Here is a 13,375-nt window from a genome sequence, read left to right as displayed (position 1 = left end):
GCAGGCATTCAGAGGGATTAAGAAACTCCGGCGAAGGTTACAGGCTAGGAGCAAAAGAGCTATCATTCAAATACGATTACTTTCAGGTCTGGACAGTCCGTTTAAGGGGAGTAAACCAGCGTCCCGGAGAAGAGGGTCGGGCTGGTGGAGAGTCTAAAAACCATGATATTGGACAAGTTATTGCATTTAGATCCTTTTGCTTAGAAGCGAAGACTAGGGAGGAAGTAAGGGCTGAAACCCAAGTCTCGAAGGGCTGCCTCTGTGGGGGGATTTCACCGGAATCTAGAGTTTGGCTCTAGAGACTTTCTAGCTGCGTTGTTCTAGGATTGTGACTGATTTGTAAAGGAATGAGATGTGTATTGCCAGAAATGTTCAAGCAGAAGCTTGAAGGCTCATACTTCCCAAGGGTGGACAGAACTAACAGCTTCTCCTGTTAGTGCTAAGTCTAGTGTGGGAGAGTCTGATGTTCAGAGGTCTATGGCTGCAGAAGATTCTGAAGGATTGACCAAAAGGTGTTTTTAATCACACCATATGCTGTGCTGTCCATCTGCAAACAGATGCTGAGACCCAGGAAAGTTCTAGGCACCTGGGACTTTCCCCCCTGTGGAATCTTTCTAGCTGTGGAATCTCGACAGAACTGTGGGCAAAGGCAGGCAGGAAGCTCCTGGTCAGCCTTTGCCTTTGCCTGCAACCCTTCTATCCCCAGAGACAGCTCCTTCCTCCTGAATGCAAGCTCATCGCCACTCCCAGAGGGCTCAGGAAAGAATCTTCTTGGAGACGAGGTCATCCCCATGTGCTGTTTTCCAGTTGCTGGCAGTTGGCTCAGCACCCCTTCCTGCCAGAGGCTTTCTGCTAACGTGCCAGCTGCTTCTGACACCTGGGGGGGCCTGGCTGCCCTGCTTTGAAGTGGAGCCAGCAGGGAGCTGCTGCCAGCGAGAGTCTGCATAAATCTATTGGATCATGAGGGGATCCTTGCAGGCCTTGCCTCAGGGCTAGAGGGAGGGACTCGGGGAGAAGAGAGACCCTTGGGTTCAAGCTGCACTGAGCAGAACCATGTGTGGGGCGGAGCCCAGGACAGGCAACCGGAGTGGCGACAGAGTACTTGGCTGGTCTGAGGGGCTGGCCACGCTCTCCCTCCCCTGCTGACTTCCAGCAGCTGAGATGGGCAGACTGGCTGGGAGTTCTGAGGGTGCCAAGGAAGCAACAGCTTCCAGCCTGAACCTACTGACTTGTCAACTTCCCATTCACCCCTAATGAGGCTCAGTTTCCCTGGTCTAGCGGCACGGGCTGCACCCGTTTTCCTGAAGTTCTGGATTAGCTGACCCCAGGATCAAGTCCCAGTTCCACCACTCACTGGCCAAGTGACCGTTTCCCTCTGAGCCCCAGTTTCCTCCTCTGTGAAGAGGACATTATCACAGTTCCTGTCTCCCAGGATTCTTGTGGAGCATCAGCATGATGGTGTTATATGTGCTAGTTTGTAACAGGAACTCAGAGTAAGTGCTGGCTGTAATCAGTAAGTACGTTCTACCTGCTTTAAAGTGCTGGGAGAGCCCAAAAGGGCAAATAAAAATAGAGCCCAGAGGAAGTGTGTGCTGCCAGCAGCCACCAGGCAAAGGCCTCAGGTGGAAGCTGGCGATCGAGCTTCCACTTTACTTTTGGGGGAAGCCAGCCCTCAGCCAGGGCCAGAAAGAAGAGTCACTTTCCATCGACTTCTTTGAGGAGGTCACATGACCAGTGTCATTTGTGGGGTGGCTGAAGTGTGTCCCCAAGGCTGTTTGGGCTCACAGTGCACCTCTGTGATTTTTGTGTGAATGTCAGGGCCATGAGTGAGAAGCAGCGATGACACGATGTCTGGTTACCTTCTCCAGGGGGGAGGACAAAGGCTGCTGTGAAGGTGTGCTGGGACGTTTCCTGAGGGTCGCTCCTGTCGTGGGCTGGGTTGGAGGCACACTCATGCTGAACAGGCTGCCTGTAGCCCAGGCCCTTGAAAGTGGCGTGGCATGTCCAGGGCTTTGCTCTGCCCTGGCTCCAGCCTGCACCTCCCCCAAACCCTACTTGCCCCGAAATGCCTAAGACGCTTGATCCAGAGGGCGTGGGAAACACTGTGATGATAACAATAGTTAATATTCATTAAGGACTGTCAGCACTACACACCCGTAGGTTCATTTTCTGCTCATATTAATCCTATGAGGTCAGTTCAGTGAGTATCTTTATGAAGAACGCAGACATTCAGAGGAGTTAAGAAACCTAACACAGGTGACAAACTAGGAGCGAAAGAGCTGTGATTCAAATACAGGCCTCTCTGATGCTAATCACAGTTCCGAGACCACCTGCAGCCACTTCTGGTGAGAAAGCGCGGGCTCTTGCGGTCTCATGACAAGGAAGCGTTCCTGCCGCTGCCCGTTCCCTTCTCCCCGCCTGGGTGTTTGTTAGAACTGCCCCAGAAGGCCTGGCAGCTTAGGCCCCGGGTGCTGCTGCTTCCCTGCAGACAGCCTGAAGCCCTCAGTACTCTGGAACCTCCCAGGAAGCCTGGCAGCTGAGGGTGAACTGGGCCACAGACCTTAGAATAAGGACCCGATGTATGGCCTGTAAAGGCCCCTTCCCTCCCTCTGCCCTCAAGTACCTCAAATCCAGACCTACTGGCTTCTCTTGGTTCCTCCGGGCCATTACGGTGAGGGCCTAGCTGCTTCTCCACGCTGCCTACTTTTCCTGACATGCTTTTTGCTCTCACTGCTCTCTACCTAATCCCCCCATCAACTTGGATTTAAAGGAAATGTTTAGAACCCCAGAAAACTACAGAGAATAATATAACAAACACCTGTGTCCCCACTAGCAAATTTTAGCAGACCACAACGTCTTACTTACCCTTGCTTTCATTTTTAAAAGATTTGTAAAGTGCAGCATTACAGTTGCCATTGGAGCCACCTCTGCATCCCTCCCTCATCCTATCCTCTACCTTCCTTCCCTGGGAATCACCACGGTTTACTAAAACTTGAGGGTCTAGAGTTTCTCTGCATGTCTTTTTTTTTTTTTTTTTTTTCTTTTTTTTGAGATTGGAGTCTCACTCTGTTGCCCAGGCCAGAGTGCAGTGGCTCACTGCAACCTCCACCTCCCGGGTTCAAGCAATTTTCCTGCCTCAGCCTCCCAAGTAGCTGGAATTACAGGTGCCACCACCATGCCTGGTAATTTATTTTTGTATTTTTAGTAGAGATGAGGTTTCACCATATTGGCCAGGCTGGTCTTGAGCTCCTAATCTCAGGTGATCCACCAGGCTCGGCCTCCCAAAATGCTGGGATTACAGGCGTGAGCCACTGTGCCCGGCCGATTTGTAGGAATTCTTTATAAAAATTTCTTACTCGGGTGTGGTGGTATGTACCTGTAGTCCCAGCTGCTTGGGAGGCTGAGGCAGAAAATTGCCTGAGCCTGGGACTTTGAGTCCAGCCCGGGGAACACAGCAAGACTCCATCTTAAAATAAAATAAAATAATTTATGGGAAGTTGAGGCAGGAGGATTGCTTGAGGCAAGGAGTTCAAGACCAGCCTGAGCAAAATAGCAAGATCCCTGCCCTCATCTCTATAAAATAAAAAATTACCTGGGCTTGGTAGCATGTGCCTATGGTCGTAGCTACTCATGAGGCTGAGGTGGGAAGATCACTTGAGCCCAGAGTTTGAGGCTGTAGAGAGCTATGAATGCACCATTGCGCTCCAGCCTGGGTGAGAGAGCAAGACCCCATCTCAAAAAGTAATAACAATAAAATTTTTTAAATACTTTTTTTTGGGTGGGGACAGAGTCTTGCTATATCACCCAGGTTGGAGTGCAATGAATGGCACGATCTCGGCTCACTGCAACTTCTGCCTCCCAAGTTCAAGCAATTCTCCTGCCTCAGCCTCCTGAGTAGCTGGGATTACAGGCATGCACCACCATGTATTTTTAGTAGAGATGGAGTTTCATCAGGTTGGTCAGGCTGGTCTCAAACTCCTGATCTTGTGATCCACCCACCTCGGTCCCTCAAAGTGTTGGGATTACAGGCGTCAGCCACCGTGCCCGGCCCATACAGTTTTTATTTTTTATTTACTTATTTTTTGAGATGAAGTTTTGCTCTTGTTGCCCAGGCTGGAGTGCAGCAGCGTGCAACCTCCGCCTCCCGGGTTCAAGCAATTCTCCTGCCTCAGCCTCCTGAGTAGCTGGGATTACAGGCATGAGCCACTGCGCCTGGCCTTAATTTTTGTATTTTTAGTAGAGACGGGGTTTCACCATGTTGGCCAGGCTGGTCTCAAACTCCTGACCTCAAGTGATTCACCTGCCTTGGCCTCCCAAAGTGCTGGGATTATAGGCGTGAGTCACTGTACCCTGCCCACCACTTTTTGAACCACCCTTTTCCAAATTGTTCTGCGTTATTACCATTTTATATGTCAAGTTTCTGTAAGTGTGTGCATGTGTTCTGTCCTGTCCAGTGTGATCCACTTGTCTAATCCTTACTCTAGTACCATACAGTCTTAGTTATGGTGGCCTTTCATCTTGATGGTTTTGATATCTCCTGGGATAAATTAATTTCTTACTAATCCTTCAGGTCCTGGATTCGACATCTCTTTCTTGTGTTTTTCTTTTCTTTGAGACAGAATCTTGCCCTTGTTGCCCAGGCTGGCAATGGCATGATCTTGGCTCACTGCAATCTCTGCTTCCTGGATTCAAGCAATTCTCCTGCCTTAGCCTCCCTAGTAGCTGGGATTATAGGCATCTGCCACCACACTCAGCTAATTTTTTTGTATTTTTAGTAGAGACGGGGTTTTGCCTTGTTGGCCAGGCTGGTCTTGAACTCATGACCTCGTGATCCACCCACCTCTGCCTCCCAAAGTGCTGGGGTGAGCCACCGTGCCCGGCCTCAACATGAAAGAACCTTCCATGATCCCCCAGATTAGGTTGGTCCTCCTGTTTCTAGGTTTCTAGGGCACTTAGTTTCATCTGTTTAATGCCTGCTGTTCTATCAGTTTGTAAGTTCCTCCAGGGCTGGGGCAACATCTGCTCTGGTCACTGCCATAGCCCCTCCATCAAGCACAATGGTTGGCACATAACAGGCATTCGATGTATATTTTGTGAATGAAAGAATGGGAAAAGAAAGGATAGTCTGATGGGGAGACATTATGGGTACAGCGATACAAGCAGGTATCTGCAGAAGGATTTGTAGACAAGAGGCAGAAAGAGACAGACACCAAGAAAGCAGAAAGCTGTATCCTCAGGGCATAGCGTGAGGTCTGGCAGGTACCAGACACTACTCAGTAAACACCTGAAAACTGAATATAGGAACAAAACATCACTCCCCATTCAGTAAGTTATAATTTTTAAAAACAGGTAATTTTTTGAGGGTCACGTGACAGGTATTTTCTGTGGATTATCTCATTAAATCCTTAAAACAACTCTATCAGATATGTACTGTAAAACGAGGAAATTGAGGCTTAGACCAATTACATAACTTGATCAAGGTCCCAAGCCAGTAAGTAAAGGAAGCGGGATCGGACTGCAGGGCTGTCTGGCTCCAGCGCCTGAGTCCTTTGCCATTGGGCTACACTGGGGCTTTGTGACACAGGGACCACCCGAAAAGTAACTCTCTAGAATGAGGGTGAGTAGTTATGTCTAAAACCAGATTCCTTAGGAGCTTATATGTTTTGAAGCACCATATGTATTCATAACATTATGCTTTTTCTATTAAACATAATACTCATTAGGGGTGCTGGCCTTTGGTGAGGGAGAAGTTAAGTAGTGTTTCCAATGAGAAAAGAGAAGGGAATGTAACCCCTTTAAATCCGGCCGATTTTAAAATGTCAGAATAAGAATGGCAGGCAATACTTTATTTTATTTTTTTGGTCTGAGATGGAGTCTTGTTCTGTCACCCAGGCTGGAGTACAATGATATAATCTTGACTCACTGCAACCTCCGCCTCCCGGGTTCAAATGATTCTCCCACCTCAGCCTTCTGAGTAGCTGGGATTACAGGCATACACCACCATGCCCTGCTTTTTCTGTATTTTTAGTAGAGACGGGGTTTCACCATGTTGACCAGGCTGGTCTTGATCTCCTCACCTCAAGTGATCTGCCCACCCCCGCCTCCACATCCAAAAGTGCTGGGATTACAGGTGTGAGCCACTGCACCGGCCAGAATAAGAATGGCAGGCAATATGGCCAAGCATGGTGGCTGAGGCCTGTAATCTCAGCACTTTGGGAGGCTGAGGTGGTCGGATCATAAGGTCAAGAGATCAAGACCATACTGGCCGACATGGTGAAACCCCATCTCTACTAAAAATACAAAAATTAGCTGGGTGTGGTGGTGCATGCCTGCAGTCCCAGCTACTTGGGAGGCTGAGGGGGGAGAATCACTTGAACCCAGGAGGCAGAGGTTGCAGTGAGCTGAGATTGCGCCACTGTATTCCGGCCTGGCGACAGAATGAGACTCCATTTCAAAAAAAAGAAAAAAGAATGGCAGGCAATACTTTAAATCAGTCGTTCTCATTGTATGTTTCCCAGACTATCGGCATCACTGGGGAACTTTTTAGAAATACAAATTTTTGAGCCTGCCCTAAACCTAGTGAACTCTGGGGCTGCGGTCCGGCCATGTGTGGTTTAACAAGCTCTGCAGGTGATTCTGATGAATGCTCAAGTCTGAGAACCAGTGCTTTAAATCTTCACTCTTGGAGCAGAGCTTCCCAACCCTGTGTCACTTGGGCCTCAAATGACTTACAGGTGTGATGGTCCCCTTGGCCCAGCTGAAAGGAGGCCAGAGCCTGCAGGCCAATCACAAGCAGTCTTGTCTTTACTGGACATTTTTGTTATATATTATTTTCTGATTGCTGTGAAGTGCAAAAAGGCCAGGAAGCATTGCCTTTGGAAATCCAGAAACTTCTCATTTATTTTTTTTAAAAATCTGGCACGATTAATACCAACATTGTAACAACAAGAGATTACTAGGCAGGCGTGGTGGCTCATGCCTGCAATCCCAGTATTTTGGGAGGCTGAGTCGGGCAGATCACTTGAGGTCAGGAATTTGAGACCAGCCTGTCCAACACGGTAAAACCCCATCTCTACTACAAATACAAAAAATTAGCTGGGCATGGTGGTGCATGCCTGTAATCCCAGCTACTGGGGAGGCTGAGGCACAAGAATCACTTGAACCTGGGTGGTGGAGGTTACAGTGAGCTGAGGTCAAGTCACTGAACTCCAGCCTGGGCAACAGAGCAAGACTTTCTCTAAAAAAAAAAAAAAGTATTATTTAATGTCTACAATATGCTAAGCAATTTACATGGTTTTGTTGGTGTTACCTAAATCTTATACTCTGTGAGTTAGTTATTATCCTCATTTACAGATATAAACACAGGGCTCTGACAAGTTAAGAGATCTCCTCAGGGTCATTAGTTAATGGGCACAGGTGGAATGTACACTCGAGCTTTCTGATGCCATGGGGCCTGTGTTCTCCTAGGTCAAGGTTAATATTACTTCTAACAATTATGACAAGTTGACTCTGTGCCAGTCACTGTTTTAAGCACATTATACACTTTTCCTTCAATCATTACAACGATTTTACAAATGAGGAAACTGAGGCTCAAAGAAATTAAATACCTTTCTCAAGGGCACAGCTAGTATGCTGTGGAACCCAGGATTTGAACTCAAGAAGTCTGGCTCCAATTACATGATCTTAACCATCAGGAAAGCCTCCAGTCCATGGAGGATGGAAAGCGAGCCATGCTGTGCTGATCACGTAAGGATAGAACTACTCCAACTGCTGCAGGGACATGCGAGGTGGAGGGATCTTTGGGTTGGCTGCTGTCATGGAGTCTGTTTGCTTTTTCTTTTCCTGCGTTTCCAGCTCACACCTGCTGCCCCAGGGCCTGGCCATGATGCCTGCAGCACATAAGACAGGCGTGTGTGGAGATGCCATGCCCCTGAACGGGCTCTGGTGTACAGCTGCTAGTGGATTACATTCTTTTACGCATACATCATCACAGACTGGAGCCTCCTTCTGCAGCCTGTCCCCAGACCTCAGGGTCCTAAATAAAGTAAGCCTGGCAGTGAGATGGGAGAGGGCAGTTCCTCTTCTAGCAATAGTAACTGCTTTGAAGTCTCAGCCACACCCATTTGCGATTCTGGCCAGATGCATAGGTGTGCGTGTGGAAGCTGAGATCCTGACCTTCAGGACAAAATGAGAGTAGCTTACAAAATCAGGGGACACTTTCTGGGATACATACAAGTTTTCTACGTACACACCAGCTGGAGTACAGAAGGGAAAGCATGGCATTGAGGAGATGAGGTTGACACAGAAGCTTGATGCTCATGCATCGGGAGAAAACAGACCTCTCCTAATTCTGAATTCATCTAACTGCAGCCAGTGCCGTGAGGGTTACCCTGCGCCCTTCTGTTGTTACTGCTATTCCCATAATTCCCTCACACTGCTATTGACATGGATTGGCTTCGATGCTTCCTCCTCCTCAAACAGAAAGGTCTGAGTTTTCTGTCAAACAGCAGGCCTCTAGGTGAGGACTGGGTAAGTTTCCAGCCACAAACAGAGGAATACTGTTCCAGAAGCACTTTGGTATCAATAACTGTACAATTATATGTTGGTATTGAGAATTTCTGGTTCTTACAGGGTTCTAGCACCTATACTCAAATCTTGTGGTGCCTCCATGTATCAGATTATTTGGAAGGTCTGAGGAGAGCTGGGGCAAATGCAAAGCTGCGGCTGCAGGGGGCTGGGATGCGTATCTAAGGCTCAGTTTCATAAGCTCCTTCACATCACAGGATGGGAAAAGAGGTCAGTGGCTATTCTGGAGTGATCGATCAAAACCAAAGTCATATGCACAGATTGGTGGCAGCCAGTGACCAGTCCCTAAGCAATCCCCTTCTAAATCAAGTTCTTTGAGAGGCAGGAACTATATCTTATTCATGACTGGATCCCCAGAATAGCTCCTGGCATAAAATCAGCACTCAAGAAACATTTGGTGAATGAAGTATTGACACATGGAGCAACATGGAGAGACCCTGAAAACATTGCGCTAGTAGGTTGGCACAAAAGTCATTGTGGTTTTGAAAATAATGGCAAAACCCACAATTACTTTTGCACCAACCTAATAAATGAAACTAGTCACAAAAGATCACTTTTTTTTTTCTTTGAGATGGAGTCTTGCTCTGCTGCCCAGGCTGGAGTGCAGCGGCGTGATCTCAGCTCACTACAACTTCCGCCTCCTGGGCTCAAGAGACTCTCCTGCCTCAGCCTCCTGAGCAGCTGGGATTACAGATGTGCACCACCATGACTGGCTAAGTTTTGTATTTTTAGTAGAGATGGCGTTTCACCATATTGGCCAGGTTGGTTTTGAAATCCTGACCTCTAATGATCTGCCTGCTTCAGCCTCCCAAAGTGCTAGGACTACAGGCATGAGCCACCATGCCCGGCCAAGAACACATATACAACTCTACTTATTTGATTTCTTTTTCTTCTTTTTCTTCAAAGACGAAGTCTCACTCTGTCACCCAGGCTAGAGTACAGTGGCACAATCTCAGCTTACTACAACCTCTGCAGCCCCAGCCTCAAGCAATCCTCCTACCTCAGCCTCCCAAGTAGCTGGGACCACAGACACATGCCACCACGCCTGGCTGGTTTTATATTTTTGGTAGAGATGGGGTTTTACCATGTTGCCTTAGGCTGGTCTGGAACTCCTGAGCTCAAGCAATCCTCCCACCTTGGCCTCGCCAAGTGCTGGGATTACGGGTGTAAGCCACTGTGCCTGGCCTCAATTCTACTTATTTGAAATGGCCAGTGGATAAATCTAAAGAGACAGAAAGTAGACGAGAGGTTGCCTAGGGTTGGGGAAGATGGAGGAGTGGGGACTGAAGAGTAATGGCTAAGGGGTGTAGGATTTCTTTTTAGGGTAATGAAAATGTTCTAAAATGAACTGTGGCAATGGATGCACAAGTCTAGAAACATAGTAAAAGCCAATGAATTTTACACTTTAAATGAGTGAAGTGTATAGTATATAAATTGTATCCCAAAAGCTGTTAAAAAGAAGTATTTGATGAATAAACAAATGAACCAATGAATATAGGATCCAGTTGCTGACTCTTGTTCTTAGAGTTACTTAGAATCATGGACTATTAGAATCATGTAAAATGCCAGACAAGGAATATTCACTCACACTCTCATTCATGCATTGATTCATTCGGCAGGCATTTATGGAGTGTCTGGCATGTATCTAGGTACGATGCTAAGTGACACTGATTAAGCAGCAAACAAGATTACTATGGATTCCACTTGCCCTCTTGGGACATACACTCTCACACTTATGGTTCCTTTTCTTTATTTAGAAATTCTCTAATTGTTGTCATAGCTGACCTTCATTCTTAAGTTCAGTCTTTAAGGATGCTGAGTTTATCTCCCCAGATTTTGGGGTTGAATCTTCCTTAAAATGATCTGAGCCCAGGCTGGGCACTGTGGCTCACACTTGTACTTTGGGAGGCTGAGGTGGGCAGATCATTTGAGGTCAGGAGTCTGAGACTAGCCTGGGCAACATGGTAAAACCCTACCCATCTCTACTAAAAATACAAAAAAAAAAATTATCTGGGCATTGTGTGCGCACCTGTAACCCAAGCTATTCAGGAGGCTGAGGCAGGAGAATCACTTGAACCCAGGGAGCGGGGGCAGAGGTTGCAGTCAGCTGAGATCACACCACTGCACTCCAGCCTGGGTGACAGAGTGAGACACTGTCTCAAAAAAAACAAAAAAAAACAAAAATAAAAAATAAAATGATTTGAGCCCAAAGGGGAACTATCATGGAAATTTTAAGCTAACTCCACTTGGCTGCTTTTAAATTACAAGCTATAATCTCCCATACTTTTTAAATTTTTCAGTGAAGAAAAAAATCCCAATCTCCTTTGGATAGCGGATAAATCAAAATGATAAAACCCGAACTGCAGCTTTTACCAGTGGCAGTTGCTATTGGGAAAGAAAAGTATCCACTGAATAATGAGGGGAAAAACCTACAAAATTTGGAGTGCGTGATCACTAAACAGGTTTTGCACATGACCAGCAAAATTAGGTCATGAGCTGTGAGCTGCAAAACACCCTGTCCCACAGTGCGGCTGGTGTCTGCCGCTGGGGCTGGTGTCTGCCGCTGGGAGGAATAAGTTCCCATCTTCACGGTCGGCGGAGGAGTTGGTTGGCACGTTTCAAAAGGAGCGAGGTGATTCTTGGGGCAGCGCAGCCAGTGCAGCTTTGTTTTCAATGGGTCAAACCACAAAGCAGAAATGACACCATGACAGGTGGGAGACTCAATCTCCTCGTGTTCCCGATCCCCGTCTCTGGATTCAGGCTGGCTGACGTTCCAGTCCCGCCTCTGCTACTTATAGCTATCAGTATATTCGTGTGACGCTGTTACCCTCTCTGAGCCTCAGGTCCCACTTCAATGAAGTGAGCAGTAATAGCCTTCCCTCAACTGGGCTTCATTACTTTCATGCCTTTTTTTTTTTTTTGAGATGGAGTCTCACTCTGTCCCCCATGCTGGAGTGCAGTGGCACAATCTCGGCTCACTGCAACATCTACCTCCCAGGTTCAAGTGATTCTCCTGCCTCAGTCTCCCAAATAGCTGGGATTACAGGTGCCCACCACCACACTGGGTTAACTTTTGTATTTTTAGCAGAGATGGGGTTTTGCCATGTTGGCCAGGCTGGTCTCCAACTCCTGACCTCAGGTGATCCACCCACCTCAGCCTCCCAAAGTGTTGGGATTACAGGCGTGAGCCACTGCCCGGCCACTTTCACGCCTCTCTGGTCTCCAACCACAACCCTCTTCATCACAAGTCACTGCCAACCTTTGCCCCTTCTTTCCTCAGAGTATACCCTAGGGGTGTGTGTGTGTGTGTGTGTGTGTGTGTGTGTGTGTGTTGTTGTTGTTTGCCTAATTCTCTCACCACCCTCCAACTCTGTCTTCAGAGCAGAAGGCTCCCCACAGAAACCACAAAGGATCATTTTAAAGGGAAGTAACAGTTTTTGCAAGGATTAGGTGAGACAGTTAAGGTAAACACATTTAAATAGAACAACGAAGGTAAATGCATTCAGTATGGTTCAGGGAAGGTAGGCACTCTTCAACAAACATGATTTTGCTACATGTCCACTTGAAACCCTAGCTCGGGTTTGTTTGTTTGTTTTTATTCCTTTTTCTTTTTTCTGAGATGGAGTCTCACTCTGTCATCCAGGCTGGAGTGTAGTGGTGCAATCTTGGCTCACTGCAACCTCTGCTTCCCAGCTTCAAACGATTCTCTTCCCTCAGTCTCCTGAGTAGCTGGGACTACAGGTGTGTGCCACCATGCCTGGCTCATTTTTCGTATTTTTAGTAGAGATGGAGTTTCACCATGTATGCCAGACTGGTCTTGAATACCTGACCTCAGGTGATCTGCCTGCCTTGGCCTCCCAAAGTGCTGGGATTACAGGTGTGAGCCGCCATGCCCGGCCTAGCTCAGGTTTTGAGTTAAGTAAGTTAACTGAGGCATGGTCCAACTAGCTCATGTGGTTAAAAATTGTGAATGACGGTGAAATCCGACACAGAAATTAGGGGCTTCTAACTATTTCTGCCAAGTCCTGGCTCTGGACTGATCTTGAAAAGCTTCTGCTGACATAAATAATATACTTTGCCCTTCCCTCCACTGGGGCTTTATCACCTTCATGCCCTTCCAGTCCCCACTCTCAACCCTGTTCATCACAAGTCACTGTCAACCCTTGCCCACTGATATGGTTAGGCTTTGTGTCCCCACCTAAATCTCATCCCGAATTGTAATCCCCAGGTGTTGAGAGGGCGACCTGGTGGGAGGTGATTGGATCACATGGGCGGTTTCCCCCATGCTGTTCTTGTGATACTGAGTGAGTTCTCGAGATCTGATGGTTTTATAAGCATCTGGCATTGCCCCTGCCTGCACTTCTCTCTCCTGCCACCATATGAAAGAAGTCCTTGCTTCCCCTTTGCCTTCCGCCATGATTGTATGTTTCCTGAGACTGTGCAGAACTGTGAATCAATTAAACCTCTTTTCTTTATAAATTACCCGGTCTTGGGTAGTATTTTACAGTAGTGTGAAAACACAAATACAGCCCCCCTTTTCTTAGAATATCCTCTAGGCTGTGTGTATGTGTGTGTGTCTGTGTGTGTGTGTGTGTGTGTGTGTGTGTGTGTGTGTAGGGGTCAGGCTTTTTCTGCCTCTTCATCTCACCACCCTCCAACTCTATCTTCAGACCCTGAGGCTCCCCACAGCAACCACAAAGACTCATTTCGCTTCCCTTTGGAAATGCAGAACGTATTTTGTTTTGGGGCAAATCCCAAATAGACCCCTCTACCAGTGCCAGTTTCTTCC

The 13,375-nt window shown here is 47.4% G+C and overlaps 1 protein-coding gene across 10 annotated transcripts in view; it reads right to left on the bottom strand.

Annotated features, from left to right (window-relative positions):
- The window catches only part of CSTPP1 (centriolar satellite-associated tubulin polyglutamylase complex regulator 1), a 224,398-nt gene that overhangs the window by 15,793 nt on the left and 195,230 nt on the right, over positions 1-13,375 (bottom strand). The window lies entirely within an intron of this gene.

The sequence above is a fragment of the Callithrix jacchus genome, chromosome 10, assembly GCF_049354715.1.
Source record: "Callithrix jacchus isolate 240 chromosome 10, calJac240_pri, whole genome shotgun sequence".
In the NCBI taxonomy this organism is placed as follows: domain Eukaryota; kingdom Metazoa; phylum Chordata; class Mammalia; order Primates; family Cebidae; genus Callithrix; species Callithrix jacchus.
Note: the sequence above shows the minus strand (reverse complement) of the source record. Positions and strands in the feature narration are given on the sequence as shown.